This window comes from Saimiri boliviensis, chromosome 7 (genome assembly GCF_048565385.1).
Source record: "Saimiri boliviensis isolate mSaiBol1 chromosome 7, mSaiBol1.pri, whole genome shotgun sequence".
Classification (NCBI taxonomy): Eukaryota; Metazoa; Chordata; class Mammalia; order Primates; family Cebidae; genus Saimiri; species Saimiri boliviensis.
This window is the reverse complement of record NC_133455.1, coordinates 82268379-82281664: the sequence shown is the minus strand read 5'-3', so window position 1 is coordinate 82281664 and position 13286 is coordinate 82268379.

The window sequence follows — 13286 nt, the reverse complement described above, 5'->3', positions numbered from 1 at the left end:
GAGAGCCACGCTGTAGTGAAAGAACTTGAGATGGATCCAAGGAAAAACACAGGTGAGGAGAACAGAGATTGCTGTTTGGGTCCCTGGTTCTGGTTTTTCCTGAAATTCCACTGCATTCCTGTCTTTTCCTCAATTATTCAAACTTTCCTTGGATTCCACAATCTGATTTGCGTCGTTTTTTGTTAAAGTTCATTTGTACTGGGGTTAAATTACTTGAAACCAAATGCGCATGCAAAGAATACAGTCTAGGTATCAGAGAGGATATTGCATAGCAATATCTACTGACAGAAAAGTCTCTACGATAGATTTCCTGGGTAGAAAAGCAAGCTGTAAATAAACATGACCCTGTTACATAAAATATTAATAGATGTATTATGGATACATATATGCGTTTAGAAAAGAATGGAAGGATATGTGCTAAACTGTGGTTATCTTTGGGTACTAAGATTTTCAAGGACTCCTGTTTATTTTCCCTTTAATTTTTTCTTTATTTTTTGAATTTTCTATAATGAGCATTATAAAGATAACAAATCTTTGTCAATACAAAAGAATAATCATTAATTCTTCTAATCTGATTTATCTGATGTTTTCATTCAAAATATATTATAGGTAGGGGAGAAAATGGAGAAATTATGCAAAAATTTTCTGGAACTTCATCCATGAATCCTCTTGCTTGCTTTAATAAACTTGGTACCCACCACACCCTCTCCCAACACCAACACTAATTTACTAATGAAAAATTCAATTAAAAATGCAATTAGAACATACATACTCTGAACTATTCTACTTTATTCACTTACTCCTTTCTGTTCTTTTTATAGCAGAGGACTACATGGGACTTTCTTATAATTATAGCTTTTTTAATGTTTTAGGCTGGGTATTAACTACAGGAAAAATCAATGGACATCTACAGTATGAGAAACCATGCTAATTTTGTAGAGACTCCTAAGAAGTGTAGCCCTGTCCTCAAGAAACTTCAAAACCACATAGATTATAACACAGAAATACTTAAAAATAGAACTACTCATGCAAGACTGTGAATGCCAAAGGACATGTACATATCAGGCCTTCAAAAGAGGGAAGTGGCAGTTCAGGGAAGTCAGGGAAGCTTTATGAAAATGGTTGGATTGAAGCAGGAGAGAGAAACAAAGAAGGGACATTTCGGGCCGGTGCATGTAGGTGAGTGTGTGTGCATGGGTAGGGGCTGCTTGAATGAGCTCAGAGAGATGAGAATGTGGGAATGGTACGGAAAATTTCAGGACCAGTGAGTACGCTGCTCCAAATGGAGCCGAGGGAGTTAGGGTAAGTTTTGGTCAGATTTTAGAAGGTCTTTATGACAGGACTGTAATCTTGTTAGTCCAGAGTTACAAACAATAGATTTTAGTTCCTGTGCCAAGCCGATGGACAATGGCTGTCAGGAATGTTTTGAGAAGGATCATGAGATAATCCTTGGAAAAAAAGCACGATGATCAGTGAATGATGGATGAAGACAAATGGCATATTACCTATGCTTTGCTTGTATTATATGTTTTTCTAATTCTGCCTCTCCTAAGAGGCAACTATTATTCTGTAAATTGGGGTTATTATTCCCCGCCATCTTTTCCTTGATCATTTTAGCACACATGCATATATAACCATGAAATTTTGCTTGTCATGAGCTTTACTAACATGATGTCATGTTGTTTGTAGGGTTTTGGAATTTGCTTGTTTTGTATTACTTTTCTAAGACATATTTATGTCTGTGTAACTGAGGTATATTTTTACCATTGTATCCTTTTGTGACTATAATGCCTTTTATTTTCTGTTCTATTGAAGCACATTCGAATTTGTTGAGATTCCTCACATGGCAAAAATGTTTCTATATGCCTTCTTATATTTCCCTCTTCATGCCCTGCATAAGAGCTTCTCTAAGCTATACATCTAGGAGTGGATTGCTAGGTCACAGGGTATGTGGCTATTCACCTTTATGAGATAATGCAAAACAGCTTTTCAATGTGGATGTTACAATTTTATCATCCCACTGCAGTTTATAAGACTTTGAGTCTTCTTTAAGGGTTGTGAGCAGTGAAATGACTGAGAAAAAAATGGCATTTTTGGAATAGAAATCTGATATTTATATGCATGGTAGATTTGAAGGAATAGAGAGTAAAATTGGGAAATCCAATAAGGAGGCTGTTGGAGTAGTTCAGATTTGAATTAAAATGCTAATTCAGAGGACAAGGAGTGAGCTTGGTTGATCAATTATTTTGGTCATTGTATTTGGTTATTGAGTGGGCTGGAAAGTTAGAAATCACTCCAGCACATTTAGCCTGAGCCAAAATCATTTATTCAAATAATAAAAATATATTGAGAACTGACTACATGTCAAGCATAGCATATGTTAAGCAATGAGAATATAAAGATGAAACACAGAGACCCTGTCTTCAAGAATCTTACAATTAAAGGAGAAACAATCAAGCTACTGATAGCTACAGCACTGTCTCACCAGCATGATGATGGGGAATCACAGGACGGGTGTTTACAGGTGCAGACAAGGTCACCTGATCTAGTCTGCTGGAGAGCTTAGGGAGGACAGGAATGTCTGAGCATCTCAATGTTGAAAAGCAGGAGTTATCCAGGAGAAGAAATCGTAGAAAAGGTCTTTACAAATTAAGAATACAAATTATGGAAACACAAGGATGAGTAATGAGCCTGCTGGAATTGAGAAACTGAATTTTTTTTTTAATGTGTGTGTGTGGCCAGTACCTGGTTATGTGTAAGAAACATTTTACTTTATTATTTGTACATAATAGATGTACACATTTGGGAGGGTACATGTGCTGTTTTGATACATTTGTATCATGCATAATGATAAAATCAGGATAATTGAGATATTTCGTTTTTAAAGGAATATTGAAGCAGTAGGCAGGAGCTGGATCGTGTCTTGCTGCAGAGTTTGGACATTGTGATAAGGCAGTGGGGAGCCATCAGAGTTCTGGCTCTGTCCCCACACTCACTTCTTAAGTGTCTCCTGGATCATTTGCTTTTGAAATGTGGCTCATCAGCTTATCTCTTTCTACTACTGAGGGAATCATATGAAAGTCTTCCTGGCCAAAGCACAGATTGCTTCACTTTTAATGTCTGCGCTTATAGCATAGCATACCCTGGGCTGATCTCACATCTTTGTCTCATTTCAAGACTTTGTCTTGGTTGTAGCCTTTTTATACTCAGTGATCTCCAACCTTTTTGGCACCAGTGACTGGTTTCATGGAAGACAATCTTTCCATGGACTCTACAGTGGGGGTGGTTTTGGGATGATTTAAGCACATTACATTTATTGTGCACTTTATTCTATTATTACTGTATTCCAATATATAATGAAATAATTATACAACTTATAATTTAGAATCAGTGGGGACCCTGAGGTTGGTTTTGTTGTTGTTACTGTTTTTTGCTTTTTGAGAGGGAGTCTTGCTCTGCTGCCCAGGCTACAGTGCAGTGGCGTGATCTCAACTCATTCCAACTTCTCCCTCCCAGGTTCAAGCAATTCTCCTGCCTCAGCCTCCTGAGTAGTCACCATGCCCAGCTAATTTTTGTATTTTTGGTAGAGATGGGGTTTCACCATGTTGGCCAGGCTGGTCTTGAACTCCTGACCTCAAGTGATAAGCCACCTCAGCCTCCCAAAGTGCTGGGATTACAGGCATGTGCCACTGTGCCTGGCCTCCTGAGCTTGTTTTCCTGCAACTAGATGGTCCCGTCTGCGGGTGATAGGAGACAATGAATACAGGCATTAGATTCTCACTTATCTCCCAAAGCTCATGCCCTTTATATATAAAATACCTGTGGGGAATTTGCTTAACAAAGGCAGCTAAAATGATGTGAGGATGTGAAGTCCAATAGGCAAATTTCAGATCAGAATGTTATGCCAGAGATGCCCATTGCTCTCTGGGAGGTGTTGAGAGATCCATGAAGGGTTGGGGATAGGCATTGGAGAGCCAGGTGGTGAGGTAGTGATGATTAAATTTAGCTGTGCTCCCACAAGGCTGGGGCTATGGCAGAAATTAATAAGCAGGTTTACTGAAGTTTAGGCAACTTCAATGACTTGAATATGCATAATGTACCACTGCTAAGACATAGCTGAGTAAAGAGGTATGCAACTAAAATTTCCCCGGACTTCACTAGATTGGGTTAGAAAAGACATTAATTACAGAACATTCAAATCCCTGCGGTTAATTGTCTTCATTCTTGAAACAAAGCCCAGAGTCCTGGCAAAGTTGCCTCCCTGCCGGCCTTTTTGGAGCCATCAGGGCATACACTTAGAGATAAATCTACTCACACGGCACCTGCTACGTTCCTGGTATGCATCTCTCGGGTGTCATCTCAGGAGACTGTCCCTCTCCTGTTGGGTGTCACAGACTTGGACAGCCCACAGCCAGGAACTGCCACTGAGCCTCACCACTGAGAGGTTTATGAGGCCATCCTGGCTTTAGGGGCTCTAAGTGTCACGTTGACCAAAGCAGTCCACTTGTATCTGTTTTATAAAGGGTCCTGTGTTGGATATCAGTGGACAAGTATTCGGCCTTCTAAAAGATGTTTGAAGATGATTTCACCAGAGCTTCTATGGAGCCAGGACCCTGCTGTGTTTCAAGGAAAAATGGGCAAGTGTTCATTTTTTTGCTTGATGCAGAACTTTGTTGCCTGGGGAGGAAAGTACTGCTGTTCAAACTCCAAGTCTTACAGAATTGCTCATTGAAATAATTCCTGACGTTTTTGATGTCTACATCTTTTCTCCCTAGGTGTCAGGCCTTATCAGTGAAGTAGACTGGAATTAAACACCCCGTGTTTTTCTGTCAGAGTTCTCAGTTGCCACCAATTAAAACCTAGTAGTAGGAGAAAAGGAATTTATTAAAGAATGTAAGATTTCTCAGGAGGCTGGAGAGCAGGCTGGGAGCTTCTCAGCCAGGATCAATGCTCAGAGTCACAGTAAAGAACTGACCAGGTGGGAATAACTCTGCTGCCTCCACCAGGGACAGATTTTTGCTGGTGCTGGGTCCCGGTGTGACCTTGGCCATCCCACCCTCTGGAAACTGAATTCAGCAGCTGTCATTCTCGCCAAAGAGGGCTCTAGGTGGCACTTGTTTCTTTGCAACACAGGCTGGTGATTAGAAAACTTGCTGAGATGCACGTGATTGTCTGGGCCCGTGTCACAGACCAGTGTACTGGCTGCAGAGGAGGTGGTGAATTCTCCAGACATAGGAAGTAAGTTCAATTGTGTTGAGAAGCCCAGATGAGTGATAACATGTTCATTTGACCGTCGCTGCCCCCGGGTTCTCATCCTCCTCTCTATACCTACCCCCAACTACACCCACACCAAAGCCACAGCATCCTTCCTCCTCATCCATTTAAAGCCAAATAGTTCACTAAAATTGAATTATTTGAGACCTGTTACCACAAACTCACCAAACATGCCCAGACACTACTGCACCTTAGCACTGGAAACACTTAGTCTCAAGCTGAAATTTTCTAAAGTGCTGCACATTAGAAACAACGACCATTCCTAAACTAGTCCATGCAACCACAGGACACTAGAAAGCTTAGCCCAGATCTAATATGGAAAACAAACATGTTTGCACTACAGTGAAAATAGATCTTAGTTTACACCACTACTGATCTGAAAGGCTATACTGTTTTGTTTTTTCTTTTATTCTTTATTCAATATTCAACTTAACTATTGAATGGATCTAAGCACTGTTAATAAAGCAGTAAACAAAGCCCTGCCCACAAAGGGTTAATATTCTAGAGGAGGATGCAGACCACGAACAAGGACTCAAATGCATACACAGTGTAGTCTCAGACTGTGATAAGCACAGTAAGGAAAATAAAGGGGGTTAAGGAATAGATGGTGATGGGACGGATGCTCATTTATATTGAGTGGTCTTGGAAGGTGATGTTTGAACAGATTTGAATCATGGGATATGAAAAGATTTGGGATCAGAGGTTCCTGAGATGAAAACGTACCCAGGAGTTGAAGTGAGAGGAAGAAGATCAGAGTGAGTGGTGAAAAGAAGCCTGAAGATGAAATGAGACAGATAAATAGGGCCAAAATATGGAGGGTCTTGTGGGCCACCATTAGGAGTTTGGCTTTTATTCTAAGCATAATTGAAAGCCATTGGATGATTCTAAGATGAGCAGTGGTGATAGGATTCGACTTACAGTTTTTAAAAGTTCTCACTGGCTGCCGTATAAATAGTAGATTATGGGGTTTTAAATTGGAGGTGAGAAACCTCTCAGCAGGCTTTGCTGTGATCCAGGCAGAGAAACATGTTGGGTCGGATGAGGGTGGGAGCAGTGGAGGAGCTAAGATCAGATCAGGTTTGGGATATATTTTGCAGCCAGATCTGTTAGGATTTGCATGTGAAAATGAGAGGCAGAAAGAATTCAGTATGAATTTCTAGGAAAGCACTTTGTGACTGATTGTATTTTACAGAAACGGCTACAATATTTCCTGTTCATATACTTTTCCAGAAACTTGCCACTCTCTCATCAAGAGATGGAGTCTGTGTCCTATCCCCTTGGAACTAAGAGGGCTTTTGTTAGACTATTAACTATTAAAATATGTCAGAAGTGATTCATGTCACTTTTGCATCATTAAAGCGTGATGCCACTTCTTCCTGATTTCGCTAGGATGCTTATGCTGTAACCCAGCTACCATGCTGTGACGAAGTCCAGGGCGCAAGGAAAGGCCCAAGTGGAAAGGAACCCAGGCCCCAGCTGCACTTCCTGCCAACAGCCATGATTTCCTTGCTAGCTTTTGAGCCAGGCTTCTTGGAAGCATGCTCTCAGATGAATGTCTGGATCCTCATTACTACACTTATTCCAGTCCTTGATTTTGTCGACAAGGCGCTTTGAATTGTTAAAAAAAAAAAAGTCCCCAAGCCAGTCTATAAATGGCCCTGAGCTCGGTCTCCATTTTGGATGATTCACAGTGCCCTTCTCCCCGTTTTCCCATCAAACAGGACATCTTTCTGTGAACCTGTCATCCACTTCTGTTCTTATTCCTCTGCTGCCCTCTAGGGGCCATTAGCCACATTGCCCCATTTAGATCCTTTATGCGTTGGCAAAAAAAAAAAAGTTACCATTGATTGACTGGAAGGAACTATTCTAAACACTTCAAATATACTTACTCCTTTATTTTTGACAATCCTATAAGGCAGGTACTACTATTATCCTCCTTTTTTTTTGAGATGGAGTTTAGCTGCTCTTGCCCAGGCTGGAGTGCTATGGTTCGATCTCTGCTCACCGCAACCTCCACCTCCTGGGTTCAAGCAATTCTCCTGCCTCAGCCTCTCGGGTAGCTGGAATTACAGGTGCGCGCCACCACACCCAGCTAATTTTTGTATTTTTAGTAGAGGTGGGGTTTCACCATGTTGATCAGGATGATCTCAATCTCTTGACCTTGTGATCCGCCCACCTCGGCCTCCCAAAGTGCTGGGATTACAGGTGTGAGCCACTGTGTCCGGCCCTATTATCCTCCTTTTAAAGATGAGACAACAGAGATAAAGCAATTAAGTAATTTGTCCAAGCAAGACCCTACAATGACAAAGCTGGAATTTGAACCAAGGCAGTCTTGTTCTAGAGTCTATGTCTGCACTATCCTCCTTCTCCCTTGATAGGACAAAGTAGATCTATGAGGCATGCATGTGAGACTTGTTTACATCTACAACTTGTAAAAATAAATTTGCTTTTCAACTTAGGTTTTTCTCTTTTGCCTTGATGATGGCAGCAGCTGCCTAAATGGCCTCCCCATTGCTGGTCTTTCTCCACCAGATCTGTTCTCCATGCAGTAACCAGAGTGATCTTTGAAAAAATTGTAAATGAATGAAGTAAAGAACACTTTCTCTCATCACCTCTTCTCTATACAGAACAAAATATAACCAGCCTTACCAAAAAGTTAGATTAGTCAGCTAAGCAAACAGCGTTCAAATATCCTAGAACCCTGAAACCACAATCTAAAATGGTCTTCTGATGTGTGGTTGTAACACTTAATATGCAGTGTTTGGCTCTTAGTAACTTTAGCTTTATCTTAGTCAGGATCACATTATTCATCTTGCAAGGAAGTAAGCATACCTTCTCTGTTTCATAAGAAGATATCTTACTATATAAAACAGAACTGTGGCCTAAAGTCACCGAATAAATATGGTGCAGGGTTGGAGTTGTTACTTACAGTAGAATGCAACTCCTAAAAATCTAAATATTTTTTAAAACCTGGATGAGATGTGCAGTGGAACCCTGTAAATAGAATCCTGAACAGAAGCCTAATACGTAAACCACATAAAAGCTGTGCAAGTTGAATAAAGAAGCAATAAATGAGGGAGGTAAGTGCTTTGGCCTCTAGAAAGACATAGGAAGCATATCTGAGAAATTGCTAGGGCTCAGTTTCAAAAACATTATTGTAAAGCATGTGTGCATCTAAAGGAACAGCGCTGTAACTGGTGCTAAAGATGGGGAAGAGAGAAGCTGCCAATCCCAAACTTATAGTCAATACTGTTGGACCCCGATATTCCCAGTTCCTTTATTTATCTCTGGACTCTCCAGTTTTCTATGACACATCAAACACAAATAAAAGTGTCATTCTTTACACAAAGCCACCTTCATGCCCTCTTCCAGGAGGAACTAGAGAACTGGGACTTCCCAACCACGATTTCCAACCTTGCTCTTCTGGGTTTTCCATTTCATGTTGAGCACTCAGAGACTTTACTAGGTTTAAGCTTTCTTGCCTGGTGACTGGGAGTAGGGAGTGGGATGGAAATGAGGTGATGGTTGATTATTTGCTGTGAAGCAGTGGTGGCCGGGTCGGGGGTTCTTTCCTGGCTATCTGAGCTGTGTACCCGCTCACTACCAGAGATATGCGGAAAGAGTCCAAAGAAGCCGCAAGAGAGCCAGTAAGTTTTCTTAGATCAAAATGACATATTACAAAGCTCCTCTCTTTCCAGTTCTTTTAGCTGAGAGCAAAATTATTATACTCAACTTGAGTGTGAATCTACATCCCAGGGGGAGATTATTTTAGGCGAAGATTCCCTTATGATTATATAGATGTTTGTGTGCTCATTTTCATTGTTGTAAGTCTCCAGGATAATTCGGATCCAAACAGGCCTAAAGCAAGAAACACTGACATACAGGTTTATTGGAGAAATTGAAATTTATTGAATACTATTACCATTATTTTCTGTATTAATCTTATAATACTGGCCACTTGTCGTCTCTTCAAGTTTTTAAAAAATGTTTTCTTGAAAAAAACATAGGCTTAAAACCTGTGGGTAAAACATATTACTGTGACATATCACATATCACAACATACCACATTGGCCCTGATGATTGAACTGCATCCAGATCCACCTGGTCTGACAGACATAAGTAATTGATTCTTGCTTGGTCTCTAATACACCCCAAATGCAATCACCCCTATAGCATGGCCCCCTCTATGCCACTGCCCCTTCTTCATTTCCTACTATGAACTTTAAAAACATGGAGTTATAAATCTCATGTCTTTTAGACTCATGCATCTCTTTTTCCCGACTGCCTTACAGCACTGAAAGAAAAAAGTAATATCTTTGTGACAGCATAATTACTTCCACTTCTGACAGCTCTTCTCCATTGTGACATCTGCAAAGAAATCATTTGGATAGGGAAAATATATGTGTTCTGGGATTAAAGACATAACAGGTATATACTGAACGTGTCAAAAAATTTGAGATGGTAAGGGAGCTGAAGACAAGGCCTCTGCATTGTAAACATAGTACCATGAGGAATTTTCTAAAGAAGTCTTATGAAGCAATTGTTTTCAGTGTTTTACTACATTTATGAATCCTCAGCCCAACAGTGGAAAATATGATGCTCTGAGAGTCAGCCATGAGGCTGGGCTAGGGTGCAGTGCCAGTTTACCTTGAAATACAGTTCTTCTCTTTGACGTATAATGTCCTGTTTCTCGCAGCTACTACATTTCACTTCATTTCTCTAGACCACAGGGTTCTAAGGCAGTTAGTTTAATTTAGAAGCAGTCCTTTGTTAAGATGCCACTGAAGCGTGTAAATTTCAGCCAGTAGGACCCAATTGGGTAGCTTTATAGAGAGAAGTCCTGGTTTAGTTATCAATGTTAATAGGTAGATCTTTTCATTAATGTCAGCAAACCAATGTACAACAAAACATCGTATTTTTTAAAAAGAAAACATTTATTTAGCGTTATGATCAGACTGTTACATTTACCAATCAACAGCATTGGTGCCAAAAAAAAATTGACATTAAAACCCTTTATAGGCATGCCTTACACTTTCTACAGAACAGGAACTGAAATAAACTGTTGTACAACTGGTCACATCTACAGTCCTTGAGAGTCCATTCCCATGCACATGATTAATATTGAAAACATGTTTTCTTTGTAGTAGCTAGTCTTGCCACCACTGTGCTTGGCTGAGTTAAAAAATCTATTATAACCTGTAGCTTTCTTGTCACGTCTCCAGCTGTCCTCTCCTGTAAAGCTTTGTCCACTGGCAGTAATTAAAATCTTCTGGCCAGGTGTGGTGGCTTATGTGTATAATCCCGGCATTTTGGGAGGCCAAGGTGGGTGGATCATGAGGTCAAGAGTTCGAGATCAGTCTGGCCACCATAGTGAAACCTTGTCTCTACTAAAAATACAAAAAATTAGATGGGTGTGGTGGTGTGCGCCTGTAATCCCAGCTACTCAGGAGGCTGAGGCACGAGAATCACAAGAACCTGGGAGGCAGAAGTTGCAGTGAGCAGAGGTCATACCATTGCACTCCAGCTTGGGCGACAGTGCAAGAGACCATCTCAAAAAAAACCCATATATATAAATCTTCTGCTACTGCCATAGCTACCATTGCTACAGGAACCACCACAGCCATTTTGGTTTTGTGGTTGTGGTTTGGCAAAGTATTGGCCTCCACCACCATAGGGATCAGAGCTTCTGCCTTCAAAGTTTCCTGCCTCCATGGGTTAAAAATCTGAAGACTGATTGTTGTAGTTGCCAAAAACATTGTTATCTACTAGTTCTGCAATTGCTTCCACTGCCACTGCCAAAGCTGCCTCTGCCTCCATTGTTACAGCTGTCACAGCACTGGTTTCTACAACCCTCTCTACCACTTCCATAGCCTTTGCTTCCTCCAGAGTCTTCTTTAATGCAACCAACAAATACATTTTTCACAGCTCAGTGGGCACCTGGTCTCTGAGAATCTTCTCTTGAGACAGTTGCAAAACTCTTCTGTCCACCCTGTGTGGCCGTGCACGCATGGCTACATCGCCTCTTCCACAGGGGCATATGTGACAACCCCAAAGTGCTTGGTGTTTGGATCTTATTGCCACATAGTCCACGAGTGTGCCCCATTGCTCAAAATGACTCCTCGGGCTCTCATTGGTTGTTTCAAAGCTCAACCATCCAAAGAGGAGCTTCCACCGCCATTCAAGCTCTTTAGGAGACTCCAACTTAGACAGGACAGCAGTGGGAAGAGAGACTTTAACAGTGCTTCCTCAACAGCGTCCCCTTGCCGAAAGCAGTAAGCTAACAAACGTATCTCAACATACCATATTCTAAACTTTGAAAACTGCCTCTGTGTTCAGTTATGTTTTCCTCAGTCTGGTCAGTAGGTTCTCATGCAGCACATGCTTGCTATCTTTGTTAGTAGCTTAAAAGCTTGTCTCAAGCCTGGATGATTGATCCAGAAAGTCCCAACTCATTCAGATGTCCAGGCCTGTGTATTTGTGAATCTACTGTTGGTCCTGAACCACCTCGTCGGAAGGTGTGGTAGGGGAATGCTATCAGTTGCAGTCAAAAGGCTCAGTACAGGGACGAATCCTAATTCTGGGGAAATGGACAAATAAAAAAGACTCCAAACGGAGAGAAATTACTCTGTGATCTAGTTCCTGAACTCCTTAGGTATATGCTAATTTGAAAAATGTTTAACATATTCCACCTGCCAGGCATCAGAAATGAATAAAATTAATTTTCAAAGATTTGGAAGAATGACCTTATAACATGGATTGAAAAAAGACACAGTTTCTGTGCTCTTACCTCTGCCTTCCCTCTGAAGAAAGGGTTTTTGGGAAGTTAGAATCTACCCGGAGCTGGGCTGCCAAGTACCTTCCTACTAAAGGCAGCCTTGATAGTTCTTCCTTAGCAACTACTGAAGCTGTTCAGAATCTCTCTGAACTATCTTTCTAGGACCTGCCTTTTTGCTGAATCTGGCTCAGTGTACCTACCTTAATATAATAATTCATAAAACAGGATTAATAATCCCTACCTCAAAGAGTCATTGTGAAGGTCAGAAATCATTAAGTGTGATAAACAGAAACACGGCCAGGAACCCAAATTTCCTTAATTTAGGTTGGGTTTTCCAGAAGCAGAGCCTGAATCAGAAACTGAGGACAGGGGACTTATTGAGGTAGTGTTCTTCAGGCTAAACTGAAAACAGAAAAAGAGAGGTGACATAGGAAAGAGCAGATTACCAATTGAGGATATCATCTAATGAAGTCTAGCCTTGGCCTGATCAATGGGGGACTCTGGAGCATAAATAGCACAGTGGAGTTATCATGATTTGAAGCAACCTGGACTTCTGTGTTCCTGAGTCAGCCACTGACTGCTGGGAAGTGGTGAAGCAGGTGGTGTTTGTGCTGGTGGGAAGGTGATCTCCTGGACATACCTAGGTGAGGTGGCTTCTGTCAGCCAAGATTCATTTTCACTTACTTTTAACTTCTGCTCCTTACTTAAAAACTTTCAGACCTTAAGACTGTGTGCCTGAGGACTTTATTGTCTCCTTAGGACTTCTTACTGTGGTATATGGTTAGAGCATCTTTGAGCTCACGTTAGAGGATTGAGCATGTATGAAACAGAAGTGGTGTGCTTCAAGTTTCTGGCACAGGATTTGGCATATAGCAGGAGCTCTATAGATGCTAGCTCTTAAAAAAAAAAAAATCTCCTGCCTGAAAAACTGTCCTTCACTTTGGAGAATTCCTGGCAATGCATCCTCCTTCCAAGTCATGCCAGAGGTGGGCAAAATAGAAGAGGATGTAATCAAAGCACCTAGCGTGTGGTACATGCACATAATACATAGATGTTGATTATGTTCCTTCTTTCCCTTTCCTTAGCTTTGTCCCAGGACCATTCACGTATTTTGAATTATCTGATGGTGCAGAAGAATTTAGTTTATCCAGTTAATTACCAGGGATATTAATATTCATAATAATCACCATAAATATTACATTCCAAATGGACTTGGAGTCATTATCATTTTGAAGGA